The following is a 19542-nucleotide window of genomic DNA, read 5'->3' on the forward strand; positions in this document are numbered from 1 at the left end:
TCTTGTAGGGTGTGGTGTCTCAGCTCACAGGTCAATCCAATGCTTGTGTAGGAACAGCTGGTCATTGAGCTTCTGAACAGGCTCCTCATGTTACTCAACTGCCACTGCCACTGGCTCAGTTGCATCTTTTATGAATCCCTCTACCCACCCACCCATGTCACTGGTTGTCTGGTATAATGATAATAAATTCCTGGTATAATGGAATTTGAAGATCTTCCCTGCCCCTTAATAAGCCTAAGGGAATTTGAAGATCTTCCCTGCTTTGAAAATAAACTCTGTCCCCTAATAGGCTGAATGTAATCACATGGAGTCTGTGGTGGGAGGATTTTGCTGAAGGGTGGAGCAGAGCCCACAGGAAGCTGGGAGTCAGAGCAGCTAGACTGGGAGGAGGAGAGGACATGCCCCAGGGAGTCAGTCAGGCTTGTGAGTAAATGTTGGTTTGTGGGAAGGTTGAAGGATACTATGGTTCTGTTAACTTTGTGTGCATTAACTTCTTTGCTACCATTATGGAATTGACTTACTGGTTTGGGGATTTGGTTTTCTGGTATCTGAATAAATGTTGTGCTTCTGTCTTCTATATGGAGGGTCTGTTAAATTTTTATGCTTGAGCACCATACAGGTATATTTATAGTGATTTCAGGTACTGTGAATATTGCATTAATGCTACACCTGGACACTTCCCTCTCAGAATACTTATTCACATAGTATTAAGTAAAGAATGAATACATAAGAACCATGGGATTGCAGATATATGGCAGTCAAATGGCAACTCATAGCATTTTTTACTTCAGTCACTGTCAGGAAGAAAAAGCAAAAGTCCCAAGAGAAGGGAATACTCAGTTCTATCTCCTCACTGGACAAAAAGACCACCCCATTTATCACTATCTTCTTGTTGGCATTAATGGATAAAAATAGGCTCATCAAGCCAAAATCCATTAGATTAAAGATAGGCAAAAAAGGTTGTGATAATTTTGAGTTCCAAATTTTCTGCCTTCCTCCCTCCCCATTCCTCCCCCATTGAAAAGGCAAGCAATTCAACATAAGTCATATACGTATAGTCATGTAAAACATTTCCATAATAGTCATTTTGTGAAAGAAAACATAGACCACCCCCCAGAAAAAAATAAATCCCTCAAGAAAAATAAAGAAAGCAAATAAAGTATGCTTCAATCTATATTTAGATACTATCAGTTCTTTCTCTAGGGATGGATAGCATTTTTCAACATAAGTCCTTCAGAGTTGTCTTAGATCATTGTATTGCTGAGAATAGCTAAGTCATTCACAGACCTTACAATATTGCTGTTACTTTTTACACAATAAATTTCATTTAGCATCAGCTCATGTAAGCCTTTTCACATTTTTTCTGAGAGCATCCTGCTCATCATTTCTTATAGCACAATAATATTCCATCATAATCTTATACCACAACTTGATCAGTAATTCCCCAATTGATGGTCATCTCCTCAATTTCTAATTCTTTGCCACCAGAAAAGAGTTGCTATAAATATTTTTGTACATGTAGGTCCTTTTTAAAAATCTCTTTTGGTATACAGACCTAGTAGTGGTATTGGTAGGTCAAAGAGTATGCATGGTTTTGTAGTCCTTTGACCTTAGTTATTACTCTACAGAATGGCTGAATCATGTAACAATTCCAACAGTACATTAATGTCCCATTTTTCCCACATACCCTCCAACATTTCTCATTTTCCTTTTCTGTACTCTTAGCCAATGTAATAGGTATGAGGTAGTACCTCAGAATTATTTTAATTTGTATTTCTCCAGACAATAGTAAATTAGAGAATTTTTTCATAAGGCTATAGATAGCTTTGATTACTTCATCTGAAAACTGTTAATATCTTTTGATCCTTTATCAACTGGGGAATGGCTCTTATTTTTTTTATAAATCGACTCAAGTTTATGTTGGAGAAATGAGGTCTTTATCAGAGAAACTTACTTCAAAATTTTTTTCGCAGTGACTATTGCTAACTGTATTTCCCTCCATCCTATTTCTCCCCCTTTCTCCCATTTAGTCTGCTCTCTTTCTCCTTTCACCCTTTCTCCTGTCCCTCCTCAAAAGTGTTTTGCTTCTGACTACTCCCTCCCCCAATCTGTTCTCCCTTCTATCACCCTCCCCCTCTCCTTCTCTAATCTTCTTTCCCCTTCAAATTTCTTTTAGGGTAAAATAGATTTCTATACCCCATTAAATGAATCCCTTTCTGAGCCAATTCTGATAAGGATAAGAATAAGATTTATTCCCTCCCCCTTATAGAGGAGCAAAGTCTAAAAAGATTGAAAACCTTTAAAAGCAAAACAAAGGATTTTGTTTTAGATCCTGGACGTAATAGGGATCCATAGGGATTTATTGAATCAGGACAAGCAGTATTAATCATGTCTTCAGAGCCATTCTTTAAGAAGATCACTTTGATAGCTGTGAAAGATGAATTTGAGTGGGGACAGACTTGAGACAGGGAAATAAACCAGATTGGAAGACCTTCCACAGTCTACTCAACCAAATCTTACCTTCATCGATTCTTCCTCCTTCAAGAAATGTCTGCTGATTTTTCTAGGTTAATGTGTGTGTGGAGGTGGGGGTGAGGGGTGGAGATGGATTATGGAATATGTTATTGAGTCAATATGTAAAATAGGCAAGGGTGAGGAATATGCAACCTGTAGGCCATATATGGCATTCTAGGTCCTTGGGTCCAGCCTTTTGACTGAGTCCAAGTTTTACAGAACAGATCCTTTTATTAAGGGCATTTGTTACATGAAGTTTGGATTCAAAGGACAGAACTTGAGGACCTAGAGAACCACATGTGACCTTAAGTCCCCAGGTTCCCCACCCCTGGATTAATAGTTGAAAGTTAGAGGAAAAGCAAAAATATAGTCCAAGTGGAAAAGGGATTTTTTTTAAAGGGGCAATTGTAATTGATCAATGAATATTTCTTATCTATGTATCTGGGGAAAGGAATTCTAAGAAGGGTAGATGAAGTGGTAAATCTATTGATCATAAAGGCTATACCTTCATTACAAAATCATCACCTTATAATTTGGTATCTAAGTTCATATGTTTTATATATATATATATATATATATATACATACATATATATAAATATAAGTTCTATGCTGAGTGAAATTCAGTTACTTAAAAACATAGACCCAATTCTATTAAAGCCTGCCACTTTAGATAAGCAATAATGAGTTCTATAATAAAATATCATCATTTTCAACATTTCCTACAAGTATGTCACTTATTTTTCTTCAAAATCAAACATTTGTTTAACCTCCATACTAGATAGTCCATTCTATTTTAAAATGTTGGACAGAGGATATGCCTTTGAAATAATTTGCCTAGAAGGGTACTTCTAAATAAGCTTTCTATTGACTGGAACAGGCATTTCAGGGGGGTATACACATGTCAAAGTAGAAACTGCCAGAGTGAAACAAAATAAGATCTGGAATTAGCAGGAAGAAAGCTTGTTGTAAGCAAGGATCTCATATTATACTTGAGTCCACAACACTTGAATGTTGGAAGAGGACCTATTACTGATTTAGAAATAACTGTAATTGACAAGATAAATCCCTATGCTAGCTGTAAGCAAAACTCACTGCTCATTCTTTAAACCGCCCATTTTTATACAATGAAAAAAAATTCTTGCCCTTGGGGGTTGACTAGAGTAAATATTCACACACAAGAACAACCCCTCCCCCCAAAAAAATCTATATAGCTCATTAAGTAATGATAATTACTGGTATGGACTGAAAAGAAAGAAAAACCATGAAAGTGCTATTCAAATTTATACAGATTAAGTTAGAAATACCAAGTAAAACATCAATACAGGAGAAAAAATATAGTCCAAAAAATTGTCGAATTTTCAGTCATTGTTGTCATTGTTTTCATTATCCCAGTAGCTTTAGCTTATGCATTCAACAAACATTTATTAAGTTCCTATTAGGTTCAAGGCTTGTATGGTGAGATGATCTTTGTTCAAATCTAGCCTTGGATGCTGATTAGCTGAGTTCAGTTCACTTCATAGTTCAGCATTCCAGGCTACTCTCTAAGAATCTAATTTATTTCAGAATTTCAGGGTGTCATTGGTAGAGGAAGTCTCCAAACCTAAATTCCTTACACCCAGGAAATAGCCAATCTGGATGTTTCCTCAGCCCCACAAAAAAGACAAACACACCAAAAGAACATCAGGAAATGTGTTAGTCGCCTTGGTTATATTAGTTATTCAGACAATATTTTTCATTCATGACATAACTATTAGTAGCTGTGTTCCTTTAAAAATCTTTTTATTAAAAAATCAACCTTCACTTATCTATAGAGTAAATTCTGACATAGATATCTCATTAAGCAAGTGGAATTCTTAAGGAAATAGAAAGGAAAGGATATATGTCAATAACATGTATTTACCTCCTATCACTTCACATTTATATAGGCATGGAAGGTTATAGCCCAGACTTTCCTAATCTGTGCTTCCTTTCTACCTGGGATCTCATTTTCTCAATGATACTCTTCCACCCTGCCAATTGTTGAATTCATTATTATAATGGAGAAAAGAAGCAAGACTAAGAATTTTAACCTTGATATTTTCAATTTATATTATCACTTTTAGACTCAAGTTAGTAGGTGTTTCATGTGATAGAAAAATTATATGTAGATTTTGCCACTTCCATATTCTACTTTCTACATTACAAAGCTGTAAATTAGCCTTTGTTTGAAAGGCAGTTAATCATGCCTGCATTTCTTTTTCATATCTTTCGTTCTAATTGTGATTGTAGTAGCAGTTGGTATGCATTATTATCAAAGGAAATATTCTTCTATTAGTGAACTGAAAATGGGGGGGGGTGACTGACTATATGCAATGAATAATATAGGAAATCCTCTCGATTTTTGGGTTTGGGGATTCTCATATTGAGGTACTCATAATATGGTAGCTCAGGAGTAAAAATAGACCCCTCCCTTTCTATGACATACTTAGAATGTAAGGTCCTTGAGGACAGAGGACTTCGTTTTGTTGCCCCCCCCCCATCCTCCTCGTCCCCCCGCCTCGGTAATCCTAGAACCTAGCATAGCATTTGGAATATAGGAGGCTCTTAATAAATGCTTATTGGTAGATTTATTGCTTTCTTATAAGGTTCCTGGCCAGTCTGATCCCACAGAGGAAGTCAACTGGTACTGAGATATACTTCCCAGACACCCCAGGCCACATAGACTGTGCCCATAGGTTCTTTTTTTCCTCAGCTCCCATCCCAGGAGCTTCTTTCTAGAAGTCAGTGTCTTAAGCCTAAATCAGGGAGAGGGACTCCACAGCACAGTCCCACCCTGGGTTCAGAGCCCTTATTGGGGATTCTTATGGGACCAGCAAATGTTTTATATCCCCACCTGGTAGGAAGAAATTTTAGAGAAAGAGTGGGGAGCTCATTGTAGATGACAACCTGTGGAAGTCCACTTCCTCATCCCTGCAACTGGATCTATTATGAGATTATGAAGAGGAGTCTGTCTCCTTAACTCTAGCCCTGCAATCATATGGAGAAAAGATCTGCCATGGAAGACTAGTGTATATTTCCAATAGCTTAGACATATTGGAGTGTAGCCTGATGAACAAGAGATCACTAGGGTATACGTGAGGTAGGAGAGGATAAATATAAACAAATAAAAGCAAAATGCTGGGTAAACCAATCAGTCAATAAACATTTATTTAGCACCTACTATGTTCCAGTCACTGTGCTGAGTACTGGGGATAAAAGCAAGGTAAACACTGGTCACCAAGAGCCCAATATAAACAAATGTGAGAAACCTGTTTTTGTCAATTATTCCCCAGCTGCATAAACTGGGAGTTCTCTTGATTATGAGTCTACGCCAACTACTCTTCTTGGTTCCAATCTCCCTCCTTCTGGGCTGCAATTAACTATTCCTCTGTTCAGACATGTACACCAGGACTCACTAGCTATAGAAGAGTACTTTACCAAATTTGGAGAACTTTTTTTTAATGACCAGCAAGATCTCCCTGTCCCAAATGAATCTCAGTTAACAGAACTACTTAATGAATGAGAGCAGTGACCTCATTTCCTCCCTTGTACTTAAGGTAAAACTATTGTCCAGTGATGAAATTCACATGTAGGAATTGTATCACAGAGATTTAGATGTGGAAGGGACGTTAGCTGAGTCTAATCCTCTCATTTTAAAGATAGGGAAATTGAAACCCAGAGAAAAGAACCAACTTGCCCAAGGTTACTCAGGCAGTAAGTGAAAGGACTAGCTTGTTTTGGTACCATCTTAAATCACTGATTGTCTTTTAGGAAGTGGTTTCTTTCCTTTTTCCATCAAAGATACTTCCCAATCCAATTCAGGGCCACTCAATTTCCCTAGGGTAAATACCTACTATGCCTGGGAGGGAAATACACACACACACAAACACACACACACACACACACACACACACATATATATATATATATACACACACACACACACACAGAGCTAATTCTGAAAGACTAGCAGACTAGCTATAAAAGCCAGGGAATGCTATTATAACCTTAGAATAGTTCAGATACCTTATAGCATAGCCTGGTGAACAAAACATCCCTCGAGATCGACATGAGGTTGGAGAACACAAATATAGACAGACAAGAAAAGTCACCAAGGAGCATCAGCCCCCTAGAGCCACATAGCTCTGTCACACAGTGGTATCCCCTAATTCTGTCTTTTTCCCTGCTTTCTAAACAAATAGCTTTGCAACTGCACAATAATGGACCAGACGATAATAGCAGAACAGTTCCAAGATTCAGGCTGTCACTGATTTTATAAGTTACCTACAGACAACCTTAGAGAAGAAGAAAGGACTGGTGCCTCAGTGGAGGCCACTGGCTGCAATAATCCCAGTTATTCAACTAATTACCTTGCCTCCCTAATTGTGATTAAATGCATCTAACAAATACTAGAAATTCTTCTGTTGTGCTTGCTAACTCTCTGTCCATTCAGCTCCATTCTCTCCTCAATACTACCAACTTCACTCTAAACATTTCCAAAAATAATTTATCTACTTCCCATAAAATTTCCCCTTCCTCTCAATTTACCTGCTTTGATTTACACCAATCAATATTCTCTAAATCAGTTTACATCTTTTGCTCTTCACTTTCCCTCATAATCTCCATCCTATCAACTAAATTTCTTTTTTTTTAAAGCAATTGGGGTTAAGTAACTTGCTCAAGGTTACACGGCCAGCTATTTCTGGGTGTGGTACTGAGTATCTGAGCCAGGATTTGATCCCCAGGTCATCCCAACACTGGAGCCGGCACTCTTACTCGCTGAGCCACCTGGCCGCCCCTAAGCAATTAGGTTAAGTAACTTGCTCAAGGTTACACGGCCAGGTGTTTCTGCATGGGTGCTAAGTGTCTGAACCCGGATTCAATCCACAAGTCATCCCGACAGTGGAGCTGGTGCTCTTACTCACTGCACTACCTGGCTGCCCCTCAACTAAATTTCTTAATCCTACCACCACCAAATCTCTTGATTCTACCTCCTTTTCACACACATGGCCAATCCCTAATTCAGCCCCTAATTGCTTCTTCCTACATTAATGAAATAGATTCCTAACTAGTCTCTTTAGCTCTAGCTTATCACCTCTCTAATCTAACCTTCATATAGCAGCAAGAAAAAATTAATAATGACCTTAGTAATAGATCTTACTGTGCCACTCCCCTGCTCAAAACATTTCAGTGGCTCCCAATTGCCTCTTGTATAAGATGCAAATTCCTTACCTTGACATTTAAGACTTTACAATCTGGCTCCAGTCTAGCTTTCTAGCCACCACGAACATTCTTTTTCATATACTTCAAAATCTGCCCACAATATATGACTTGCTTCCCAAGCTTGGTGTGTCAGTTTCTTCCTGCAAAGCATATTCTCTTTGATTCCACATTTTAGAATTATTTTATTCCTTTAAGCCTTCCTTTTTAATTTTTAAAAATGTTTTTAGAATTATTTTATTCCTTCAAGCTATCATCACCTCTATGAATTCTTTTGGATCACTGCCTCCCCTTTCGTAACTCAATTTGAAATTATTTGCTTCCTCCTCAAATTTTCCCATAACAATTGAAAGCATTTTTCACATTCTTCCAGATCTCTCCTTTGTCGTCATAAGATTCTTCTTCACATTAGGAACTTACCTGTGAATATATTGTATACTCTTTAAGAAGACTCAATGAGATGGTGTAGCAGATAGAATACTGGCCTTGAAGTCGAGGATTACCAAATTCCAATCTAGTCTTAGAAACTCACTAGTTGTGAAACTTTAAGCAAGTCACTTAATTTCTGCCTCAGTTTGCCTAAGTGTAAAATGAGATTAATGCTAGCACTTAACTCCCCAAGGCATTATTGTGAAGATTAAATGAGTTGATATTTATTTTAGTACAGTTTCTGGTACCTAAGTATAATATATACCCCTTAAGAGCAAAAGTCATGATATTGTTTGTTTTGAATCTTTATATCTCCAACAATAAAGAAAATAAAAGAAGAGGAGGAGGAGGAAGAGGAAGAAGAAGACAAAGAAGAAGAAAAAGGAAGGAAAATAAGAAGAAAGAAGAAGGAAGAAGAAGAAGAATTAAAGTAGATGGATAAATACCTCACTTTCCACAGACTTTTTGGCTTCTCTATTATTTCTTATCCAATCTGTATCCTAGACAGACCATGTTCATTCATTTTCCTATTTATGGAAGACAGGTCTATCTGCCTTGCTTGGCCTTCTGTGCAATGTTTCATTCATCTTGCAACCCCTGAGGAAAGATTCTATGCATAATTTTCTTCATTGTAGGTGTACCGACCAATCAATAAGCATTTAGTAAGTGTCTATTATGTACTATTCATTATATTAGGCAATGGGGACACAAACACAAAAGAAAGGCTGGTTATTTTTCTTCACTCATCATTGTGATACAACACCTCAGTGTGAAGGATATTGCAGTTAACACTGTGGAGTTGAATTATTTCTGCCTTTTTCTTCATAGATTTCATCAAAGTTCAATATTATGAGGATGTAACTGGAACTTATACAACTGACTTTGCATCTTCTGTTTCATTGCCGATCCCAGCCACAATTTTGCCAGAGCTGGGGAGTGGGGTAACCAGGTTCCAATGCAGCCTTAGACTCAAAGTGACCTAAGTATAAGTGCTCTGTGTGACAGACAGGACTTCTCTGCATGTCCTCTTGCTTTTGTTGAGGTTCATTTCTAAACCATTTGCTTGAAAATGCATCTTTCCTGCAACTCCCATATTGATAATCCTAAAGTATAGGCCTGACAGTATCATTCCTTTGCTCAATAAATTTTAGTACCAGGGTGGCTAGGTGGTGCAGTGAGTAGAGCACTGGCCCTGGAATCAGGAGGACCTGAGTTCAAAACTGGCCTCAGACTCTTAACACAAAAACTAGCTGAGTGACCTTGGGCAAGTCACTCAACCCCAATTGCCCTCCAAAAAGCAAAAAAAAAAAAAAAATTAAATTAATTTTAGTACCTTAGTCTCAGTTCAAGAATAAGACACAAACTTCCTCATCTGACATTCAAAGTCATTTTCAACTGGTTTCATGTTACTTCTCATTCACTTTACATTCCAGCCAAAGTAGTCTACTTGATCTTACTCATTTATGCCATTCCATTTCCAAGCCCCATATCTTTGTGCAGATTCCCCTGGCAACCCCCCCGCCCTGCCCATGTCTGGATTGCTCTCCTTCTACACCCACACAGTTGGAATCTTTATTCCTCCTTGAACTTAGAAGTCAAACACATGAGCCTTTCCTGATCTCCTCTACCACTTAAGCGTTTACTCCCCGTCTTGAAATTATTTTACATTTGCTTTGCACATATGTCATATTTACTTATCTGTGAACATACTGTTTCCCTCCACTGAAATACAATTTTCTTGAGTACAGGATCTGTAGAGTTTTTGTTTTGGCATCCCTGATACCTAGTAGAGTGCCTACTGATAATAGGCATTTCATAATATTAATGATTCCTTGAACTAAGACAAACCAAATCAACTTATCTCCTGAAGTTCCTTGGTGCTCTAGCACAGCTTTTGAATATCACTTGACCAAGCCCAACTTGGTCATTGTTTGGGCCCTGATTGACTCAGAAAGAATGCAAATTCTTTTCTGGTCAGAAACCCTGTGGTTCTTCCCCTCCCAGATGATTTTTTTTTTAAGAGGCCATTCGTTGCCTCATTTCTTATTAGGTTTTAATCAATGAATGGGTATTGCCTCAGTCAAACTGAAACCTGTTAAAGACCTTATTTTGAAAAGACCAAGGCCCCCCACTGCATCCATCTCTAGTTGTTCTGATCTATATCTGGCCACTGGATTCAGATGGCTCCAGAGGAGAAAGTGAGGCTGATGACTTTGCACAGTCCTGCCTCATATAAATCCTGTTCACTTGAATGTCATGATATCACCTCCCTAATGTCATAGTCCTCTTTGAAAATGAAGGACAAACAGGAATCACTTGGGTAATATTGACTTTAGTGGGACTGTGATCTCATTGGCACAGAATCTTACTACTAATATAAACCACAGCCTATCCATGCTGCCTCATTCAACTCAATTCTTTTCTAGATTCTCCTATAATTTCTCGACAAAATTCAATCCAGCACACTCACAATCTTCCTGGAACTCTGCTAACATTCTTACAGTACCAATCACCTTTCCTCTGCAATTCTTAACTCTCACTAAATGATTGTCCTACATCCGTCTTCTATCATAAAAGTCCTTGTTTTCTGTGCCAGTTTTTACATGCAAGTCCTCATTGATATCGGATTGCAGGGTCTCTCTGCATTGCTCTTTCAGTTAGTGCAATTTTGATTTTTTGCCAGTCATGGTTGTCTATGATTTACAGGTTTGTATCATCACCAGAAGGATATTGCTGTTAAACAGATGAATTTTGGTAGGATCCCAATCTGCTTCCTGCCAACAAAACCCATCATTTTAAGAATAAAATTTAAGTAAATTTCTACAACACAGAATTAATATTACTATTGTCTGTTTTGCTTATTAATGACCAAAAAAAGAAACATGCTAAAGAGTATCTTTAAACTTCAAAGATTAAATGGAGTTTCCAAATTTCCTGAATTACTCCTGCAAAGGAGTTTATATACAGTATATGAAGAATATGATACTTTCTATGGAGCCACAATTTAACTATTCTACTTCTAGTAACCTGTCTAGTAAACTGATGCTTGAAGACCCAGAAAAAAAAAAAAAACATTTCGAATGTTATCATAATCACAAAACAGTTGTTGTTCAGGTAAATGTCTTTGTATTCCTCAGAACTGACCTCTGGTGCTTCTTAGGAAAAAAATAAAAAAGGATGCATAATTTGAAGAAAAATATGGCCTATGAATGTAGTCATTCCTGAGATTTTCTGACTATATTAGGATAGCTATATTTTAGATTTAATTTGGAGCATGTTATTTTCATTTGACTGAGACAGAAAATGACCAAATTGGTTTTGTTCTAGAAACATATAGCCTCGTTTATTTTCTCAACTCTGTCTATAATGATTTGCATTCCATTGTCCCTGCTGCTAACTGACATCTACCATAATATAATCATATCCCTCTAGTTTTGTTCTATTTCTTTTCTCACCTCCTCTTAATTACCCCTTTTGTACCTCTGCCTGTGGTCTCTGTGCCTTGAATACATAGAGGTACCAATTTCACAACCCCTAAGGCTTGTCAGGTTAAAGATTAATGAGCAAACTTTACCCAGAGGCTTTAGAAAGGTTAAGCATAATTACAAATGGGTATTTTATGCAATGTTGGAGATGTGCAAGCTGCTTCCCTTAAAAAAATGTGTGGAAAAAAAAGGTAATGAAATTTATGAGACTTATGTCAACCATGTGTATTATCTAAAAAAAAAAAAAGGAAAGAATAAAGAAAGAAAGAAATTAAGGTGGAACCTGAAAGGACCAGAGAAGTCCTGCCCTTTGTTTCAAGCATGTTTATAAAATTTAAAAAATATATATACAGCACCATATGGTGGAAATTAGGCTCACTCTCCAGCCAACAGTAGCATTGATTTTTAATTTCACTTTCCTTATTTGCTATGTAAAAACACATTACATACCTTTAAAATGAAATGAAAAGACATAGTCTAAAGAACTCATGTCACTGAACATTAATTTCAGGAAAAATAAGGTAACCTTGATCAGAATAATTTGCAATTCCCACTTGAAATATTACAGCTCATAGTGAAGCAAGCCACTTTACACAGGCCAAAAAAAAAAAAGTATCTTAAAGCCTTTTCAGAGGTGCAGGTTACACAATTACTGTAAAGTGTGAGATGAACATATGGTCATCCCAGCACCGTAGGGATTGTATTTGGATTATGGTAATTAAAAGAAATGCAGTCAGTGTTTTACTAATTATAAAATTTATCAGGGTTAAAACATTAATGCTTAAGTGTCAGAAAGCTATTGACCTAATTGGCTGTTCTTTTCCCCACAATGTTTCAGAGTAAGGGAAAATGTTAGAATAGTACTCCAAAATGGGAAAGCAAGAATATTTAACTCTATATGGGGAGTGACAGAGGATGGGGTTTGCTTTTTGTGTAAACATGAATAAGATGGTTTTCAGGTAGGTGATTTCAGGAATAGGATGATTGCATTTTAAGGAGACAGTTCCTGTGTTCCTACCAAAGAAAAAATTTCTGAATTCTGAGATCTGAAGATGGTCTTAACTATTTATTTTGATTGAATTGCAAAGATTTGATGAATGCCCATTTTTGTCTGGCATCATAGGGCCACATATTCAGGAGGAGCCTGTTTTCTCCTTTTTGCCCAGCAATGCATGCATGCTTGCATTATTTCCACTGAGTGTAGGGGTGGGGGCAGTTAAGAAAGCAGGCTTCTATAATCAGCAGGGTGTAAGAATCTGTATGCAATTAGACCTCCTATAAATTGGAATTTTCCATATTTGTTCACATTCATAGTATGATAGGAGAATAGCTATAGAACTGAAAAGGCCCTCAAAAACCATTCAGCCCAACAACCTCAAGAAACTGAGGCCCAGAGAGGTTAAGGACTTGTCTACACCCTACAGCAATTAAATGTTAGAGGCGCTATTTGAATTAAGGCCTTCTGGACTCCAGCACTATAACTACTACAATTCCATCATTTACTGAATAAATAATTAGGGGGAAAATTCCACTGACTATGAAGCAAAAGAAAAATCATGACCTACTAGGGAACTTACTCACAGAGGTCTATAGTCTGAGAAGTAACCAAATTTGATACCATTCTTCTTGAGTATTAAAGGAATCATTTTCCCTCAGGTTCTAGTATCTCAGGGCAGTTTTCCTTAACGAGCTCTTGGAGAATGTTGTCCAGGCTCATTTTTTCATCATGATTTTCTGGTAGGCCTGTGATTCTCAAATTATCTCTCCTGGATCTGTTTTCCAGGTCAGTTATTTTTTCTTTGAGGTATTTTACCTCTTTTTCTAGTTTTTCATTCTTCTTTTTTGCTTGACTAATTCTTGGTTCCTCATAGAGGAATGTTTCCGTTTGGTTGATTCTAGTTTTTAGCAAATCATTTTCCTTGGTTAATTTTTGGAGCTCCTTTTCCATATAATACACTTTTCTTTTTAGAGAGATGTTTTCCTCATTATAATGTTTTTCTAATTCTGTGAGAATTATTCATTTTGTCTTCTATCTCTCTCATTTTGTTTTCAAAGTTCCTTTTGATCTCATCTAGGAGAGCCTTCTGTGCTTGGGATCCATTCCCTGTTGAAGTTTCAGCTTTGGGTGTGGAGTCCACGTTGTCTCCCTCTGAGTTTGGTTCCTCCCTCTGAGGATAGTAGGACTCCAGAGTCTTTGTCTTTGTAGTCTGCTTTCTACCCATTTTGAGGCATGGTCCTAGCCACTCCCTTCCTCTAGGGATCCCAAGCCTTTACTGTAGAGGGTTTTGCCCTGGGGCAAGAGTTACTATGTTTTCAGGGTCAGAGTCTGGGTTTGGAGTAAGTGAGGTTCACTCTGTCATCCTGGTCTTTGGAGGTCCTGAAAGGGGCTTTTTTTTTTTTAAATTTCTGGGCTATGAAGTGGTAGCCCCAGGAGTGTTTGCTGTCCAGGGCAGGGACCCCTGTATTTGCTTCTTACCTTGCTCTTTCCAGTCCCGGCCCTTTAGTGATAGGCCTGGTAGTGGACCTTGTGGTTGGTGGGAAGACTTGCCCTCCGAGTTGATCAGGCCCCTTGTGGGCCTGCCTCTGCCGGCTGCACCTTCCGGGCCTGCCTCTGCGTCTCAAGGAATCATTTTCTTATTATAATCCTTAGAGTAGAGGTTCTTAGCCTTTTTTGTGTCATATATACCTATGTCAGTCTCATGAAGCTTACTGACCCCTTCTCAATATGTTTTTTTTTCTTATAAATCATGTTGGAAGGAAATGCTAAAGTAAAATTAAAGGCTAGTGAAAATCAAAATGTATTTTTTCCCATCCACAGTGACAGACCCCATGAAATCTATCCACCAAACCCTTGAAGATCTGTGACTTGCCGATTAAGAATGTCTGGTTTAAAAATATGGATATTGTCAATACTCATCCATGCTGACTGAGGCAACACAGTTTGCAAGAAAAAGAATATTAACTCTGGAGTCTGAAACCTTTTAAATCCTGCTTCTAGCACTTACAACCTATGTAGCCCTGGTCTAATCATTAAGATTATTTATTTCCTAAGTTTGTCATCTGTAAAATAAAGGAGTTGGTCTGGGACAAAGGTGGGGAACTTGTGGTCTCCAGGCCCTCTAGATCCTTAAGGATGGCCCTTGGACTGAATTCAAGTTCCCCCACCCCTGGAATGGTCTCTAATATCCCTTCCAGCTCTATGAGCTTTTGTTTCAATGACAGTTTTCTCCACATGCACTTAATTGTTTATTGAATAATTTTCCTTTAAATTACCTGGTAATAGAGGTAAGGCAAATATGATTAGTTTCACTTTAGATATGAAGGAAAGAGCCTGAATGATTTTCCCATGGTCACACAGTGAGAAGTGTCCCAAGCAGACTCGAAAGCTAAGTTTTCTGATGTCTCCCTGGTACTCTTTCTACTATTTCTTTTATGCAGAGTCATTATTGATTTTACTATATTATATGTAGGAATGTAAATTGAATTGGAGCCTACCGTAAGTACCAGAGAGCTAACTTTAAAACACTGAAAAGAGACCCACACAAATATTTATTTGCATTATGAATAGCCAGGAGATTAAAAAAATAATTGAGTGTTGGTGGAGAGCAGAGTACACCTTCATAATTTGAAAAAAAAAAAACTAGATAGCAAATTATGAGAGATCTCATTTTAGCTTTTTTTTTTTCAAAGAAAATTTAAGTAGGCAAAAATCAGGACTTTCCATCCTCTGACTGAACCACCAATGCAATATTCACAGTGCCCACTATAAATATATCCACATGGTGCTCAATCACAAAATATAAGAGACTCTCCATATAGAAGACAGAAGCAAAACATTTATTCAGACACCAGGAAACCAAATCCCAAAGCCAGTAAGCCGATTCCATCATGGTAGCAAAAAAGTTAATAAGCTGTAACAGCACAGAGAGTCACACCATTCCCTTCCCACATACCAACACAAAACCAATATTTACTCACAAGTCTGTCTGCTTGCCTGCTGTCCTCTCTCCTCCCACCATCTAGCTGTTTTGACTTCCAGCTTTCTGTGGGCTCTGCTCTTTCCTTCAGCAAGGCTCCATATGATTACATTCAGCCTATTAAGGGGTACAGTTTATTTTCAAAGCAGGGAAGGTTTCCAAATTCTCTTGGGCTTATTAAGGGGCAGGGAGGATCTTCAAATTCCCATTACCATTACACTGATGCCTGCAGAAATGGCCAGTGTGGTTTTCCTTTTATGTTCTTATTAAAATAATAATTACAGCTGACACTATGACAATTGAAATTTTGTTGTTTATGTTGCTTGTGTCCCATCCTTAATATCTGGATAATTTGATGACAAAAAACATTGCCCACTTCACTTTCCACTGAGGATGCATTTACCCCATGTTTTTGGTTAAATGTCCTTCAAAATTACAATGACACAGTAAAACAAAGAGTAACAGGACAGTCCTTAGACAAAACACTACCCATGTATCATCTTTCCTCAAATAATCATTTTCCTTCTAGTTTCTGATATCAGCTAAGATTTTTATTATTTCCAAAAAAAATAATAAAAAAGTTTTAATTTAGTAGCACATAAGGAAAGCAAAATTATGGTGTACATTAGAAAAAATCATTTTTCTGCCCCCATGGATTTACTTTCTTTTCTGTACTAATGTGTCAGAACTCAAAAGGATATAAACAAGGTCAATCAAGAACACAGAATGGGTCATGGAAGAATTTAATAAAAGAGCAGTCATATGTGATAATACTTGATATTTATATATCATTTTACATACAATAATGGGATGTAGGTAACGGAAATATTATATAATCATTTTGCCCATGAAGAAATTGAAGTCTAGAAAGGTTAATTGATTTGTCAAAGGTCACCTCACTAATACGTAGAAGAGCTGGAAACAGAACCCACATTTTTTGATACAAAGATAATTACCTTCACCATAACACTTTTCTGCCTCTAGGACCTGCAAATCCTCCTGGTAAACGTGTGTGGCAGCTTATAGCTAGTACAAATTAAAACATTTTCTTAAGAATATGTTCATATCTATCTTTTCCCTTCCTCCCATAGTACGTATATTAGATCATGGATAATTTCATCATCTCCAAATAGTGAGTATTAAAACTCAAATTGAAATTGATATATTTTATAAAATGCAAAACAATTGCAAATCTTCAAATATTTCTTGAAGAATATATTACTGACTCTTTGTACCCTGGTACATTAATGTGATTGTAGGCTCCACAGAGACACAAAGGAGCCATAGCTTTGAGTTTTAATTATGTTATCTGTTCCCCCATTGCACATATTATATGCATTAGTATACAGATTTAGAAGACAAGCTAATCATAGAAAATTGTGTGTGTGTGTGTGTGTGTGTGTGTGTGTGTTTACTGGGGTCACATTTATGTTACTCTCAGAAGTTTTCACTTTTATCTGTCTAAACTTACCTAGTCAAGGATTGTAAATTTTATTTATTCCTTGGCAACAGTAATCCTCTAGATAATGTGAGAGTAATGAATATTGTAGAGTATTTTTTTTTTTATTAAAGGGACAGTGATCATCTTGGAGTCAGGTAGCCACATATTCAAATCCCACTTCTGACACTACCCAATACGTGACCATCAGAAAGTCATTTAAACTCTCTGAGCCTCAGGAAATTCCTTAGTACTATGCATTTTAGACCATACATGGAGATAGGAATAGCTCACATTTGTAAAGTCAAAAGAGTACTAGATGAGAAGAGAGAAAGCATAGACCTAAGGCTTGACTCTGATGTTTAGTCTATGTATTACAAGTTCAAATTACTAAAGAGACTCCAGCTTTTAAAGAATGAAGGAGTTTGAATAAATGATCTCTAAAATCCCTCCCAGCTCTACTAGTCCATGGTTCTGGAATGTAACAGTTAACATTCCTTACCTTATTAGCCCCTCTCAACAACCCAACAATGTACATATTATGATCCTCCGTTTTCTCTGTCCCTCAGTCCCTCATTCCTTGAGAGAAGTTGGAACCTTTAAGTGTGATTCAAATGGAATTGACTCTTGAGGGAAACTGATTAACTTAAAGAAGGGTCAGATTCCCTTTCTTGCATTCTTTTGGCCCATGTTTTGACCTCTTGGGGAACATTTACTTAAAACATGTTTTGTTTCAGGTCAAGAGTCCACACAAAGGGCATAGTAGAAACACATACACACACACAGGATGCTTAAGACAAAAAGACTTTCACAAGTGAACATTGACTGAAATAAATAAGGTAAAAAAAGTACCAGTCATAAGTACTCTTTTGGGGAGGTTGTGGTTGTAGGCATTTGTCAGACCACTGAACAGGTACTTTATATTTCACCTTGACTTTGTAATATCTCCTTCACAGTATATATCTTTTGGCTCATTCCCTAGTATGTAGTCATCTTCTCCAACTGTGCCACAGTAGTCACCAGGGTCTCCTTCCATAGTATAGCCAATACTGATTGAGATCCCAAGAACCCTAGACATCTCAAAATCACAAGGTTATCTCCAAGTCTGGGGATGTCCATCATTTTATTTTTCATGTAGCATTAGGCAAATAAGCACAAAACAGTAAAAGCATCCAGGAGCCCAGGCTCAAGCTTGCCCCCTTACTAATAGTTGTGACATGGGAGCATGAGACAAACTTCTAGGATGGAGAAATTCTACCCTTTTTCCACACCTTCTAGGAAGTCTCAGAGTTGCATAATGCTTTCTAGAGAGAATTAGAGAAAAAGAGAGCAACAAGCTCTGTCACTTATTTTGTAGAGGTCCACTGAGTCATTGGTTCTTTTTCCTGAGTAATCAATAAGGAAATTGCTTTTTCATCCTCAAAGCACCCCAGTCTTCCAGGACTGAGTCACATTTGACCAGCTAAAATCACACAAGGAATCCATCATCTCCAAAATATTCAAGAACTGAGCTAACACAAAATCCCACCTGGAATTACACAATGCAGCTCTACTATGCATGGATTGTTGGATACAGATGATGAAACTGACTCAGAGAAACTCTGACTTTCTCTTAGTCACACAACTAAGTCTTCTAAGTCTGAAGTCAGTGGTCTTTCTTAATTATCCTACTTATTGCAGTCAGACACATTGCAACTTGACTCTAGCATAATGATGCCATTTTGGTCATCTTCAAGAATGGACAGCAACCAACTGATGCTACTTCTCAAAGAAAAGCCTAGTTTGAACTTTGTTAGTTACCTCACAATTCTGGACCATATTCAGTTTGGGAATAGACAGGATTTTTCCACTAATATATGCTATCTGTGTCACTGGACTGGGTAGAGTTAGTGAATAGTAATAATAGTGGTAATAATTCATAATAACTCAAAAGTTATGAAGAAATATGGAAGGGAAGCAGTTGTCGGAGTTTTCCTTCCATTTATTCATTTGGGGAGAAATCAGGAACAGAAAACAATATGCAAACAGTCACTATCTTTTAAAATTTCTAAAGGACAATATTATTGCCTAAGTGTTGATCAGTTCTCAAGGCTTTTGTTTGCTTAGTTGTCTTTTCTTGTAAATAAAAATTACCATTTTTACAATATTTGGTCAGAAATATTTCAGATAAACAGAACACAAAAATACCATTTTTTAAAATATTTCCCTCACCTTACTACTTCTCTACCCAATCTTCAATCAAAAAATATTTATTCATGACTGTATATGTGCATTGGGAAATGCAAAAGAAGTACAAGATGTGTTCTCTGCCTTCAAGGAACTTTTTACTCTAATTGCAAAGAGAAAAGGGACATGCATATAACAGGAGTTTCTAATGACCTTGAGGAAGGGCAGATAGGGAAGGAGATTGTTGAGTATAGGGAAGGAAGGGGAATCTTGAAGATCCTGATAAACTGAGT

At 37.3% G+C, this 19542-nt stretch overlaps 1 long non-coding RNA gene across 1 annotated transcript in view; it reads left to right on the forward strand.

Moving 5' to 3' along the window:
* The first annotated feature begins 214 nt into the window (after positions 1-214).
* The window catches only part of LOC138146752 (uncharacterized), an 80867-nt gene continuing 61539 nt past the window's right edge, over positions 215-19542 (forward strand). Inside the window, exon 1 of the long non-coding RNA XR_011164568.1 lies at positions 215-423. This is a non-coding gene — a long non-coding RNA (uncharacterized lncRNA). The remainder of the gene's footprint in view (positions 424-19542) is intronic.

This window comes from Petaurus breviceps, unplaced genomic scaffold (genome assembly GCF_028583685.1).
Source record: "Petaurus breviceps papuanus isolate PSGF00001 unplaced genomic scaffold, PetGlider_PUasm1.0 90769, whole genome shotgun sequence".
NCBI lineage: Eukaryota > Metazoa > Chordata > Mammalia > Diprotodontia > Petauridae > Petaurus > Petaurus breviceps.